At 41.3% G+C, this 13,964-nt stretch overlaps 1 protein-coding gene across 8 annotated transcripts in view; it reads right to left on the minus strand.

The window, feature by feature from the left end:
* The window catches only part of LOC115087033, a 139,883-nt gene that overhangs the window by 107,877 nt on the left and 18,042 nt on the right, over nt 1–13,964 (minus strand). Inside the window, exon 3 of one of the 8 annotated variants that reach the window (XM_029593680.1) lies at nt 8,581–8,681. The exons of the other annotated variants lie outside the window; for them this stretch is intronic. The gene's annotated coding sequence lies outside the window, so the exon portion shown is untranslated. The remainder of the gene's footprint in view (nt 1–8,580; nt 8,682–13,964) is intronic. 8 annotated transcript variants of the gene reach the window in all.

Genomic DNA, 13,964 nt, shown 5'->3' on the forward strand with positions numbered 1-13,964 from the left:
CCCACTATTTACATTACACCCCAAACAGCAGGCCTATGTGGGACTAGAGTGAGTGTCCAGAAATGCTTTCAATTGTATTGGATCAAAAAATACATAACACTGCCCCTGATAAAGCAAACACTTGCATGGAAATTGCAATTTGAAAGTTGCTCCCTTTTGTACTGCTTTCTCCCTCAAGTTTAGAAAGATTTTCCTTCTTAATTGCATCTGCTTCACCAAGTCTTGATATCACCAGACTTTTTGTCCAAAAAATAAAGCTTGATTATTCCTGAAATATTGTTTGAAAATGTTATTCTTATTCATCAAGAAAGATAATGTGACAAGAAGGGGTCTGCAATGAGATACTATTAATTCTTGTGATGAATCCAGCAAAGATGTTAATCAAGTAAATCTTGTTCTTCTATAATCTCTTGATTATTTTCAGTGGAGTATAAGTAATAGGCCTTAGTGATTGCTGGTGTAAGTTCTTCCGGAACCTTTAAAATTTGAGATACATACAACTTGAATAAATCAGTAGGAGAAATATTTCTTAATACTGGAATAAATTGACTATATTTAAAGAAATATCCATTACAATTAAAGTTATCTGGATTACTAATTGGGGCTATTCAATGGGATGTTTATCCCACTGACTATCCAGCACAAGTTATCCAGCTAACTTTAGTTGGCTATCTTGTCCACTATCCAGCCTACTGAATATGGACCTCGTGTCTAATGTAGGGTTTTTTATTTTTATAAGCTTGTTCAGGAAAGATCATCATTGTGATTTTAAAATTTTACTGTTATGTTTATTTAGCAGGTACTATCTTATTTTGAAAAGAACATAAGAAGGTGCCATGCTGGGTCAGACCAAGGGTCCATCAAGCCTAGCATCCTGTTTCCAACAGAGGCCAAAACCAGGCCACAAGAACCTGGCAATTATCCAAACACTAAGAAGAACCCATGCTACTGATGCAGTTAATAGCAGTGGCTATTCCCTAAGTAAAATTGATTAATAGCCATTAATGGACTTCTCCTCCAAGAACTTATCCAAACCTTTTTTGAACCCAGCTACACTAACTGCACTAACCACATCCTCTGGCAACAAATTCCAGAGCTTTGTGCGTTGAGTGAAAAAGAATTTTCTCCGATTAGTCTTAAATGTGCTACTTGCTAACTTCATGGAATGCCCCCTAGTTCTTCTATTATTTGAAATTGTAAATAACCGAGACACATCTACTTGTTCAAGACTTCTCATGATCTTAAAGACCTCTATCATAGCCTCCCCTCAGCCGTCTCTCCTCCAAGCTGAACAGCCCTAACCTCTTCAGCCTTTCCTCATAGGGGAGCTGTTCCATCCCCTTTATCATTTTGGTTGCCCTTCTCTGTACCTTCTCCATCGCAACCATATCTTTTTTGAGATGCAGCGACCAGAATTGTACACAGTATTCAAGAGATTTATGGTTACTGCTTATTGAATGATTTATACCAACAATTTACCCATTATAATTTCTTTGAAATTTGTTAGTACCATTTGCTAAATTTGAGTAAATAAAATCTTGTTGAGGGATGTGCAAGACGGAAGATTTTTCTAAGCTGCCTAACAGCCTTGCACTGACCCTGATCACTAGGAGTTCTCTCAGTCCTCTTGGCAGACATTTCCCAATTACTCACCCAACCATGGACTGCCTAGACTATGCCATAAGGTTACAGAATTAGTTATATGTATAGAATGAATTATTTTTCAGCTGGCAGAACATTAATACACAAACCAAGGCAAAAAATGGAAATAGAAGTTAAGGTATGTAATTTACATAGCAATTTAAAGGAGATTTCTATTTTGTTAAATTAAGAAAAAATGCGTCTTTTGCTTCCTCTTCCTCCTTCCCACCTGAACTATGGATAGCTAAAATTGTGTCCTATCCAGTTTACCTATTCTTAACACTTGCCTATAGAGAGAGAGTTGCTCATACTTTTATGATTCTTGCCAAGTCTTTAATGCCCTTTTGTTACCCCTCCATCTTTGATCCTCTGTTTACAGGCTCTCTAGCTAAAGGGGTACTTCCGACGCAGGAAATGGCCACATCCATAATGGCAGCCATATTCCTTCCCTTCCTGGGTCCGGGTGCACTACTGTTTGGGCAGCTCTTAAAATCATTTTTAAAATGTTTTTACACTGTTCTCCTATAAATCCTCTCTCCCCCCCAATACATTAGAATAGGAAATCTCCCTCCACTCCCCCCAAATCTGAGTTTTCAAATTCTGACACTGTGTTCATGGATTTCAATCCCTGTGTTATCTCGGACTTTCTAAGGAAAACTGACATCACCACATTGTCGATAATGGTCTGAGCATGCCCAAAAAGATAAGAAAATGTCACAAGCTCTGAAAACAAACTATTGATGTTAGTGTCATTTAATATGCAATTTGAATCATAAAGGTGGGTCAAAAGCAGCTGTAATTTTATGACTATGATTCAGTCTGAGCAATCAGCATATGATACTGTACAATAAAATCACATGACTACATGATCCCTTTCCTGAAAAAAACTTTATACTTCAATGTTCAGAAAGAGTTCAAACTTAGTACAGTGAAAGGTGGAAAGGCAAATCAAGACTGGATCTCTGTTGCATAGTTCTACGTTCAAACAACCAGAGAAGGAAATTAGATGGCTGAACTCTATGGACCTATGATTTTCTCTTAGCATAAGTCAGTTAAGTGGCCACCAGGATATAGCATCCAGTCCCACTTAACCATGCACTGCTTTCCTACAAATCTGTTACTCAAATGGACTGCAGTGTAAGCAAAACAAAGATAGAGGGAATGTTTCCTCACAAAACCACCATAAAATGTGTTTACACAAAACAGAAGAGAGAAATGCGTATCTGGTGGTGAGAAAAATATGTTTCTACTTATAACAGTTTTATCACTGCTTACAGACAAATGATAGACAGTGTGCTTGAAAGTAGCTTCCAGTTCATACATTTGTACACATAATGAACATGATAAAAGGTTCTGAAAGCATTAATAACCATCTGCATAAAACAGTTGGAATTGTTAAGCTTGTGAAAGTAGAAATACTAGCTGGATTACCCAAAATATTGCCTTTGTTCCTTTTGTCTTATTTCTAGATTTCCTCATTTTGCCTTAACATTTCTTGGGTTTTCTGATGCCCAGCAGGTTTCTTCGTGCACCTTAAGGACACAAGAGATGCCATGCTGGACGAGATCAAGTTTTGTCAAGGGCTAGCATCCTGTCTCAGATAGTGGCCAGTCCAGGTCACAAGTATGGCAGATCCTCCCCAAAATAGCTCTATTTCATGTTGCTTCTTCCCAGGGATAGAGATGGCAGTCTCTAATCTACATGGCTAATTATGTTTTGATGGATATTGTCACCAGCAGCTTTTTCAAACCACTTTTAAACCCTGCTATGCTAGTCCCCTGGACCTGGTCTTCTGGCAACAGATTCCACAGCTTGATTGTGCGCCGAGTGAAAGAGTACTTGCTATGATCTGTTTTCCATCTGCTGGTTATTAGTTTCATGGAGTATTTCCTCGTTTTACTATTTGAAAGGGTACATAATACTCCTTAAGCTACCTGCTCCATCCCACTCATGATTTTATAAAACTGTCATGTCCACTCTGTCACCTTTTCCAAGCTGAGCAGCACTAGTCTGTGAAGCCTCCTGCACATAATACTCAAGGTACAGTCACATCATGGCTCGACAGCAAGGGCAATATGACGATATTTTCCATTTTATTGTCCATTCCTGTTCAAATCATTCCTAACATTGCTTCCTTTAACAGCCACTGCACACTGAGCTGAGGATTTCAATATATTGTCCACATGGACTCCAAGGATTTATTTTCCTGGATGGCGACTCCCAAAACAGAACCAGGCACAGTGTACCTGTAGTAGGGATTGTTTTTCCCCTATGAACATTAGGGATGTGCATTCATCTAGGACGAATTAGACAATGTCAACGAAATTGTCTAACTCGTCCTATTTCAGCCATCCCGAAAAACAAAGGGAATTTCCCCGAAATTTCGAGAAATTCCATTTTTCGGGCTTAGCATGCACTAACTCCCCATTAGTGCACCCTAACCTGAAATTCGGGGCGACAAAAAAAAAAAAAAGGCCTGAACCGCGGGAAACCGAAATTTCCCATGGCGGGCCAATAACAAAGGCCAAACTAAAAGGTTCGGCCAAAGCACATCCCTAATGAACATCACTTCTCACTTGCAATGCAGATGCCCAGTTTCCTAGTCTCACAACATCCTTTTGCAGTTCCTCGCAAACCACTGCCGTTTTAACAACTTCGAATAATTGTGCGTCATCTGCAAATCTGATCACCTCACACATTGTTCCCTTTAACGTGATTTTATCTTCCGCCTTTCAGACACTTCAAAGCGTATTACATTCAGGTACTGGAGGCAGAGTAGCAGCGAGGGTCTCCGGCACCCAGGGGCCAATGCATTTGTGTTGTCTCCCCTCCTTTCTCCCCCACCATCACCCGCCAGTGCATCACCACATGGCACCAATGAAGAAGGGCAAGAACCCAGCCAGCATGTCACCACCTCTTGCTGGGAGGGCTGTCTTTTTTTTACATTTTGTTTGTATTCTTTTTCTAATCGGGGTCAGTGCAAGGGTAGTAGGCATCCTAAGTGAATCTTACAGCTTTGTGCCCAGCCTTCCCCCCACCATGGTCTCTCCACACACAATTTCAAATTATGCATTTATAAAAGATTTTACATGAAAAAGGATACTCAAAGTACAATCTTTTGAAATAAAAATATCACAACCGCATGTGTATTATATTTACATGCACTGCTATGGTGTCAACCAGAAAACCCTGCCTAAGCGCTAAAAAAAACGACACTTGGAACACTATTGTAATGCATGTTGGGGGTGGGATTGGTCCTCAGAAAGCCATAAATGAGCAAACTAAATTACAATATAATAAACCTCGTTTTCCAAAACAGCACTAGCTGCCAGCACGCAAACAGGTACAACCCTATGAAAAGGTGACTCTGCAAACATACCAGGCACTAAAAACACCAATATACCTCCTATAAGGAAAACAGAACAAACCAAACTTCTACAGACCCCCTACAATGAAACACATTAGCATAATATTTAACCTCCATCTCACATGTAGAAAAAAAGATAGACCCTCGCCAAACATAGAATAAAGTGTCAAAGCATAAATGGAAAAGTGCAGTCAAACTGAACTGGAAACCACAACAAGTCAGACTATGTAGTGCACCAATGGAAGAACAAGCATTCCTGAGAAAACAAAATCAAGAAATATAAAAAACCAATCATAATAGTAAAACCATACTAATAAAATAATTCATATTTCAAAATATTGGATGAACAGAACATCCAATAATTAAAAACTCATATTTCCTAAACACCAACAATATTTCAAACCAGCATACACATCAAACACCAGATTACTATAATTAAAATCAATAAGGATTAAAAAAAAAAATCACTCTCCATACATGGAACTTTTGACTTTGGCTCAACCTGAGATTGTCGTGGAGTAATGGGAAGGGAGGTGCACAAACTTTCTCCTTCCTCATATATACGCGTTCATCCTCACAGACACACACACACGCTGGCTCCATTCCCCGCCTCCTCCCCCACACACGCTGGCTCCATTCCCCGCCTCCTCCCCCACACACGCTCACAAACGTACATACTCTCCCTATATGCTCTCACACACAGATGCACTCATACATGCTCACATGCATACACTCTCTCTCCCTTTTTGGTACAGCAGCTTTCTTCTTGGACTTCCATGCAGCAGGAGGCCCCACTCTCTTCCTTGGGAGCAAACACGGCTCTTGTCCTTGACCACATAGGTTGTTTACTATTGCTCCTCTCTTCAGCTGTGTGGCCTGACTGCCGATGCAGCCTCTCCAGTTCAGCTACGTGGCAGGATGGGCTCCCCTTGAGGCTGTGAGCCTCCTCTTCTGCCGCCAGGCGGGATAGGTATGCCCAGTGGCTGTAGAGCCTTTTCTTTTTTGGGTGGGATGGGATCCCCTGCCCCCTTGGTGCACCCCTACAGCCTGGCACCCAAGGGCCTGACTAGGTATTTCCTTTTGTACAGAGGGCTCACAATCTAATTGGGTGATGCATTAAGCTGCGGTAGTGCTCTAACGCGCATATATCACTGATATACATGAGAATTTGCATAGCCCTGCCCAGGTTCCCTCCCCTATTACAATGACCTGCTTTCTGACCCCTAGAATAAACAAGACTAGAATTGCATGGCTAATTAAGAGTGCATTTTTTTTTGTTAACTCCATAATCATCATGTACACCCATTTTACACACCCTCAAGGAGCTCCTGTATGTGTGCTGCATTTGTTCCAGGTGAAGAAAAGGGAAGGGTGGTAGAGTATATGGGGCTACTCTTTCCCCTAGTGGCTTCCCTGGACCCGGTGACTATGCCACCTTTTCTTTCTTCAGCTCGCAGGTCCCAAGGAACCCTGTAACTCCAGGCACCTGCATCTCCTTCACCAGCACTAATGGTTTCTTTTTGTCCTCTTGCCCACCGTGATTCCCTTCCCATAGATGTCAATGTCACAGACAAAATGGAAACAAAGTTTTCATAAACTGTGCCAAAAATTCAGTATAGGCAGTGCTGAGAATTTACTACTTGACATTTGAAATTCAATCTGATTAATCAAATACAATTTTAAAATTAAAGGCTTCAGAAGCCAATACATGGTTTTAAATTACATTAAATGAGACAAGAATTTTATAGTTATTAAATCCAAACTTTTTTATTTTTTGCTAAAATAATTTGTATTATAATCAAAATGTTTCAGACTTTGGTACTGAAATAAGCAAAATCTAAATGGATATTGCTCTCTGTAGAGGTCATTGGTGAGGCCTCATTTAGAATTTTGTGTTCAAGGAGGGAAAAAAAAAAGGCTAGAAGTGATCCAGAGAAAGGCAATCACAAGTAGTGTGGGTTCTGCACCAAAAGACATACAAGAGGAGACTGAAGGGCCTGAACATGTAGACCCTAGTGAAGAGGAGAGTCAGGGGGATATGATCAGATATTTAAATATCTGAACATGATTAACACAAATCTTTTTCCAATGGAAAGGAAGCTGTGGCAGTATGGGTCACAGGTTGAAGCTACAAGGAGGTAGTTTCAGAACATTTTTGCATGGAAAGGGTAGTTAATGTATGGAATAACCTCCCAGAGGAGGTGGGGGAGAGACAAAAAAAATGGTATCAAAACACTTGGGGAACCTGCACGGAGCAATTGCTCAACCCAAAACTGCACTAAAATGATTTTATTGTGCTTCCAAGAAAGACACAGAATGGCAATTACAATCCAAAAACAGAAAGCACAGGGTGGTCTGCAGAGAGCACCAGTTATAATCCTAAGCCAAGGAAGTAACCTTCATGGAGCAGCAGTTACAACTCTAAAAACCTTCAGACCGATGCAATATGGACACGCTAAAAAGGTGCGTCCAAACTAGGTGCACAATCACCTCTCCTGGGTGCCCAATGCAATAAACTAATCAGCTGCTGTGCTAAAAAGGACACACTAGGGATAATTTGTGCATCCCTAGCATCAGATGCCCGGAGATATGGCTATGCACAGGTTAGGAAAATGGACACTCAATTTACGAGCATCCATTTTTTCCCCTGCAGCAGCTATTTTACCAGCACAATATGCATGCACAATATACACGTCAATACTTTTTTTTTTTTTGCATGGTGCTGCTTTCCGTGGTTCTTTTTATTTTTGAGTTGAGCCTTTGATGTGCAGTAAGACTTTATGCCTGCTCCAAGGTAGGCGTAACATTTTATGGGTTAAAAAGTGTGCCTTTGGGCACACAAGGATTTTCAGCATTGCGGGGTAATAGCTAATAGCCTCATCCACATGGCATTTACATGGGATGAGAGCTATTATAGCTACACCTTTGTATGGACACATTTTTTGGATGCGCTGATCTCCTTATTGCATTGGAGGTTATGAAGGTGCATCCAAAATGTGTGTCCAACTGCTTGTTAGTCTGGGCGCACTTCGTTGCCCTTGCTGGGCAGACTGGATGGCGGATTCCATTCTCTCAGAGAATTACCTTGTTCTACTCTTATCCTGCCTTCCTCAAAATAAGTTGGATGGAAAGTGGTTTACATCAAACATTTAAATACAATAATATATCATAATAGATAAGACAGTATATAATTTAACCCTGCAATAAATACAGCCACTAAAATAATCTGGAACCATGGCTCAATCCACTACACTTCCATTTGTAAGTGATTGCTGGGCACACATGAAGTTGATATTAGTACTACAACTCAAGACTTAATTTAAAAAAAAACCTGGCTTTTTTTGAAAGGACATTTTCTGTTTTGTTTTTTTTAATGTATTTCCATATGCAGCCATGTCTGTCACAGGAACTACAAAGCAGGCATCCAGTCACTGGCACAAGCAAGCAGCTAACTGGGGAATGCTTATCAAGTACAGGCTGTGCTCGCCTGGCAGTATAAACAAAATGTTCAAACATAATGCTTTCCAAAACTCCTCTTACCATAGCAAAGCTTTACTGACAGCAATAATTACCTTTGCAACAAGTGAGCCTGGGCTAGGTAAGGATGCCAATCAGTCTGATGAATGCTGAGGTACAGATGACCTCACAATGGCTCCCCTCAAAATCACTACCACTGGTAAAATATGAAGATAAACCAAAAGAAAAAAAAAAGTTATTATAAACTGTGTATGTTTTGGTTTTTCCAGATTTCACCCCGACTTCTCCTTGAAACCTGCTGAGGCCTATCTGTGAGGTTGCTGCTCAAGGACAGCAGTACTACATGGATAGGAGCAAAGAATGTTTAGCACACAACTGGCCACAAAATTATAAAGAAAAATAGGTAATAGGACTGTTCATCCAAGAGGCAAAATGTCAACACTATAGTTTGTGGTGCTGCTACTTCAGCATGTATAGGAATTGTATGGAATTCTTAAGAGAACCTCTTTATTGCAATAGATAATAGGCATTAGCTAGTATACTCAATTTTATCATTAAGCACCTGAATTGTTTAATGTCCCTCCCTCCAGAGGGACATTAAACAATTAATGTCCCTCCCTCCAGACTTACCATCCAATCGGGGAGACGAGAGGGATTTTAAATTTCACCTCTCTCCGGCGCCGCTGACAATAACAACCTGAGGCCGCCGCTGCTGCTGACGCTACCGCTACCGCTTCTGCTGCCGCTGCAAGAGGAAGGCCTGCGCGATCGGCGCCCAGACCCGTCGGGGTAAGGCCTTTTTGTTCCCTTCCCCCCGGCGAGCCTGATCTGCGATCGCACAGACAGCATCACAGCACAACAGCTAAGTCCCTCCCTCCAGACTTACCGTCCAATCGGGGAGACGAGAGGGATTTTAAATTTCACCTCTCTCCGGCGCCGCTGACAATAACAACCTGAGGCCGCCGCTGCTGCTGACGCTTCCGCTATCCGCTTCTGCTGCCGCTGCAAGAGGAAGGCCTGCGCGATCGGCGCCCAGACCCGTCGGCGTAAGGCCTTTTTGTTCCCTTCCCCCCGGCGAGCCTGATCTGCGATCGCACAGACAGCATCACAGCACAACAGCTAAGTCCCTCCCTCCAGACTTACCGTCCAATCGGGGAGACGAGAGGGATTTTAAATTTCACCTCTCTCCGGCGCCGCTGACAATAACAACCTGAGGCCGCCGCTGCTGCTGACGCTTCCGCTACCGCTTCTGCTGCCGCTGCAAGAGGAAGGCCTGCGCGATCGGCGCCCAGACCCGTCGGGGTAAGGCCTTTTTGTTCCCTTCCCCCCGGCGAGCCTGATCTGCGATCGCACAGACAGCATCACAGCACAACAGCTAAGTCCCTCCCTCCAGACTTACCATCCAATCGGGGAGACGAGAGGGATTTTAAATTTCACATCTCTCCGGCGTCGCGCGCCAAAGGCGCGCGACAAAGGGGCTTGCCCCTTTGTGCGCCCCTTCGTGCAGCCCCTGAGATCATACTCTTTTTCATTATCTGCTTAATTCTCCTTTCATACCTTGATTAGAATTCAGCATATCATCTTTAAATCTATAAATTACATTGGCAACAAGATTCAAGTCAGCTGATTCGTGTAAGGGAGACGAGAATAGATCCCAAGCTTTATTCATCAACAGGAAAACAAATTGAAATTGTAATCCAAAATCTCCACAAACCCTGGAACCTCAACAGATAGTGTTCCCTGATCCTAAAGCCAGCTTCGGGTCAATAATAAGCCAGTTTACTGGCCCTTGAATCTTCATCTTCTTTGGAGCACTCGAGTAAGCCTCTAATATTCTCTCTATACCACACAAACAGATCAACATGCTTCTTGGTTTCCCTATCCCTATACATCACCATGTTTGCCATGGCGAATACTCCATACCAATCATCAAGAATCAACGTAAACATCAAACTAAGCCTCTCCCACAACACTACAACCGTCATCAAAGGCTAATTCCAATAATGATTTCACCAATCACACAATTCCTCGGCCTTTCTCTGTTATCTCTTACTCTATTCAATGCTCAATCACTTTCAAAAAAAACTCATATCTTAAACGACTACCTTACTGAAGTAAACCCAGATATCTGTGCAATCACAGAAACGTGGTTTAAACCTTCAGATTTAGCTCTGTTAAATCAACTACCAACTCAGCTTTATGATTTTTTCTCCATACCTAGAACCAAAAGAAAGGGAGGAGGTCTGCTTCTCGCAGCCAAGAAAGGTCTAAGAATATCTTTACAACATTCATATACCACATCAAAATTAGAGCTCTCTTTCTTTAAATCTGATCATTTACAAATTGGCCTAATCTACGCTCCACCAGGATCTTTAGATTCTGACCCTTCACCAGTCATTGAACTCTCTGCCAAATACTTCAACCCAGACAAACCTGCCATCTTACTGGGTGATTTCAACTTACATGTCGATGCTTCACCACAATCCCCAAATTGTGTTACCCTACTCTCTGCTCTCAACTACATGGGCTTCACACAAATTATAAAAGCCCCTACCCACAAAGCAGGTCACACTTTAGACCTTATTTTCATTAATCAGTGCATCTCAAACACAAATACAATCACATGTTCACCTGTCCCTTGGTCGGACCATCAAATCATCAACACGACCTTCAAGCTTTCACAACATCCTCCACTTTCGTTCCCAAAAAACACTATTCAATTCAGGAAACCTTGTTCTACAGACCTTCTCATCAATCAGTTCACTAATGAATTATCACATCTCGATCTCTCCAACGCATCTACAGCCACCACCTCATGGTGCAACATCACCAAAAAGATCGCAGACATTACCTGCCCTTCCATCACAAAAGTAGTACAACCTTCGCCAGACAACAGGAAACCCTGGTTCACCCCAGAACTGAAGCTGCTTTAACAAGAGCTAAGAAATAAAGAACACACTTGGAGGAGAAACCCATCCCCCACAACATTAGCTATTTATAAAACCTCCCTCAATGCTTATAGGATCACCATACTGAGAACAAAGAGAGATTTTTTCTCAAAAAAAATACATCATTTCATATTTGATTCAAAAGCACTTTTCTCCTACGTTTCAGCTCTCACTAAACCATCACCTCCTACCATTCCTGATGATCAAGCACTCAAAGCATCAGAACTAGCAGAATACTTTAAGGATAAAATTGACAAACTGACTATCTCTTTCTCATCATCTTTTTCATATCCCCCTTTCCCTCACATTACCTCACCTCAACTAAATACAACGCTGGAAACTTTCGAGACCACTTCAGCACTTGAGATAGAAAACATACTTAAAAAAATGAAACCGTCATCTCATCCCTTAGACACAATTCCTACTAACCTTCTCATCGCAATAAGAAACTCCATATCAAAACCAATTGCAGACATCATTAACTGCTCTCTCTCCCAGGGTCTAGTTCCTGACCAACTTAAATTAGCCATTCTCAAACCTCTACTTAAAAAACCTAACCTTCCAACCACAGATCCAGCTAACTTCCGCCCAATAGCTAATCTGCCATTGATCGCCAAAATTATGGAAAAGATAGTCAATAAACAACTATCTGAATATTTGGAAGAAAACAACATTCTTGTATCTTCCCAGTATGGCTTTCGGAAATCGTTAAGCACTGAATCTCTCCTTATCTCTCTTACCGATTCTATTCTATCTAATATGGACAAAAAATAACCACATCTTTTGATACTACTAGATCTCTCTGCAGCCTTTGACACTGTCAACCATTCATCTCTATTAAAATGTCTGGCAGATATAGGCATTAAAGGAACAGTCTTCAGCTGGTTCAAATCCTTCCTAGCAAATAGACAATTCAAAGTAAAGATTAACAACAAGAATCACAACCGATCCCTTCCAACCGGGGGGTCCCTCAGGGTTCCTCCCTTTCCCCTACCCTCTTCAACATTTACCTCTTATCTCTATGTCATCTACTTACTAAACTAAACCTAACTCACTATCTCTACGCGGATGACATCCAGATACTCATCCCAATCTCAGAATCCTTACAAAAAACCTTGGCTCACTGGAACAATTGTTTGCAACAGATCAATCATCTTCTCTCCAGCCTTTGCCTCATTCTTAACAACAACAAAACTGAGATCCTAATCATCAATCAAGACATCAACATCAAACTTCTAAACCCAGCTGACCTACTCAACTCATCCACTCCCATATTAAATCACTCACCACATGTTCGAGATCTAGGTATCATGCTAGACAATCAGCTCAATTTTAAAAAATTCATAAGCACAACCACCAAAGACTGTTTTTATAAGTTACAAGTCTTAAAAAAATTGAAGCCTCTTCTTTATTTCAACGATTTTCGAATGGTCCTACAAGCCATTATTCTATCAAAAGTCGACTATTGCAATTCGCTTCTCTTTGGCCTTCCATATTCATCCATCAAACCCCTCCAAATGCTACAGAACTCTGCAGCCAGAATCCTTACCAATACGAATAAAAGAGATCACATCACCCCCATTCTCAAGCTCCTCCACTGGCTGCCTATAAAGCAAAGGATCCTATATAAAGTACTCACCGTAATTCATAAATCCATTCACAATATCTCTCCTCTTCAACTATGTAACCAACTACGCCCTCACTCCTCCTCTAGGCCCATCAGAGGAGCATATAAAGGCACACTCTATGTACCTTCAACAAAATCCTCGCATCATAAACGTGCCATATCTACAGCAGGCCCCATTCAATGGAATGCGCTCCCACCAGACATTCGGCTTGAGTTCTGCCACTCTTCATTCAAAAAAAAACTTAAAACCTGGCTCTTTAGCCAAGCTTTTCCAGGACCATGATCATCATTTTTTCCCCTCCAACCAGCAAGAACATATCTTCTTCACAAACCCCCATTTTCCATACCACTACCTACTTCGGTATCTAATCTCTTGCTGCAGGACACTTGAGACTTTCTCACTTATACGTTATAATTTTATGCTCAATAAGACCTGTCAACTTAATTGTTTAAGTCTTTTTTTTTTTTTTCTCCTTTATCTTTTGGTCATCAATGTTACAACGTTATTGTTAAATTTTGAACTTATGTACACTGTTCCAAGTTTCATAACCTTGTTCTATGTAATGCCTTTTGGCAATTTTCATGTTCTGTTTCAACGTAAACCGATGTGATCTTTATTTCATATAGGAACACCGGTATATAAAAATCTAAAAATAAATAAAATAAATAATGTTCGACCCATTACAAAATTGCCCAATGCAGTATCTCACAGAACTGCTACATACACTTACCTAAGAAATTTTCATTTTCTCTCACTCTGAGATTGTCATGGTTGGGGGGAGGGGAAGATTTTGTGCACACACACACACACACACACACACACACACTAACTTCTCATTTTCTCCTACACCCCCCACCCCCCCCCCCCCCCCCTTGGAACTAATCAGCAGAAGTCTCCTCCTCT

This window comes from Rhinatrema bivittatum, chromosome 3 (assembly GCF_901001135.1).
Source record: "Rhinatrema bivittatum chromosome 3, aRhiBiv1.1, whole genome shotgun sequence".
Classification (NCBI taxonomy): Eukaryota; Metazoa; Chordata; class Amphibia; order Gymnophiona; family Rhinatrematidae; genus Rhinatrema; species Rhinatrema bivittatum.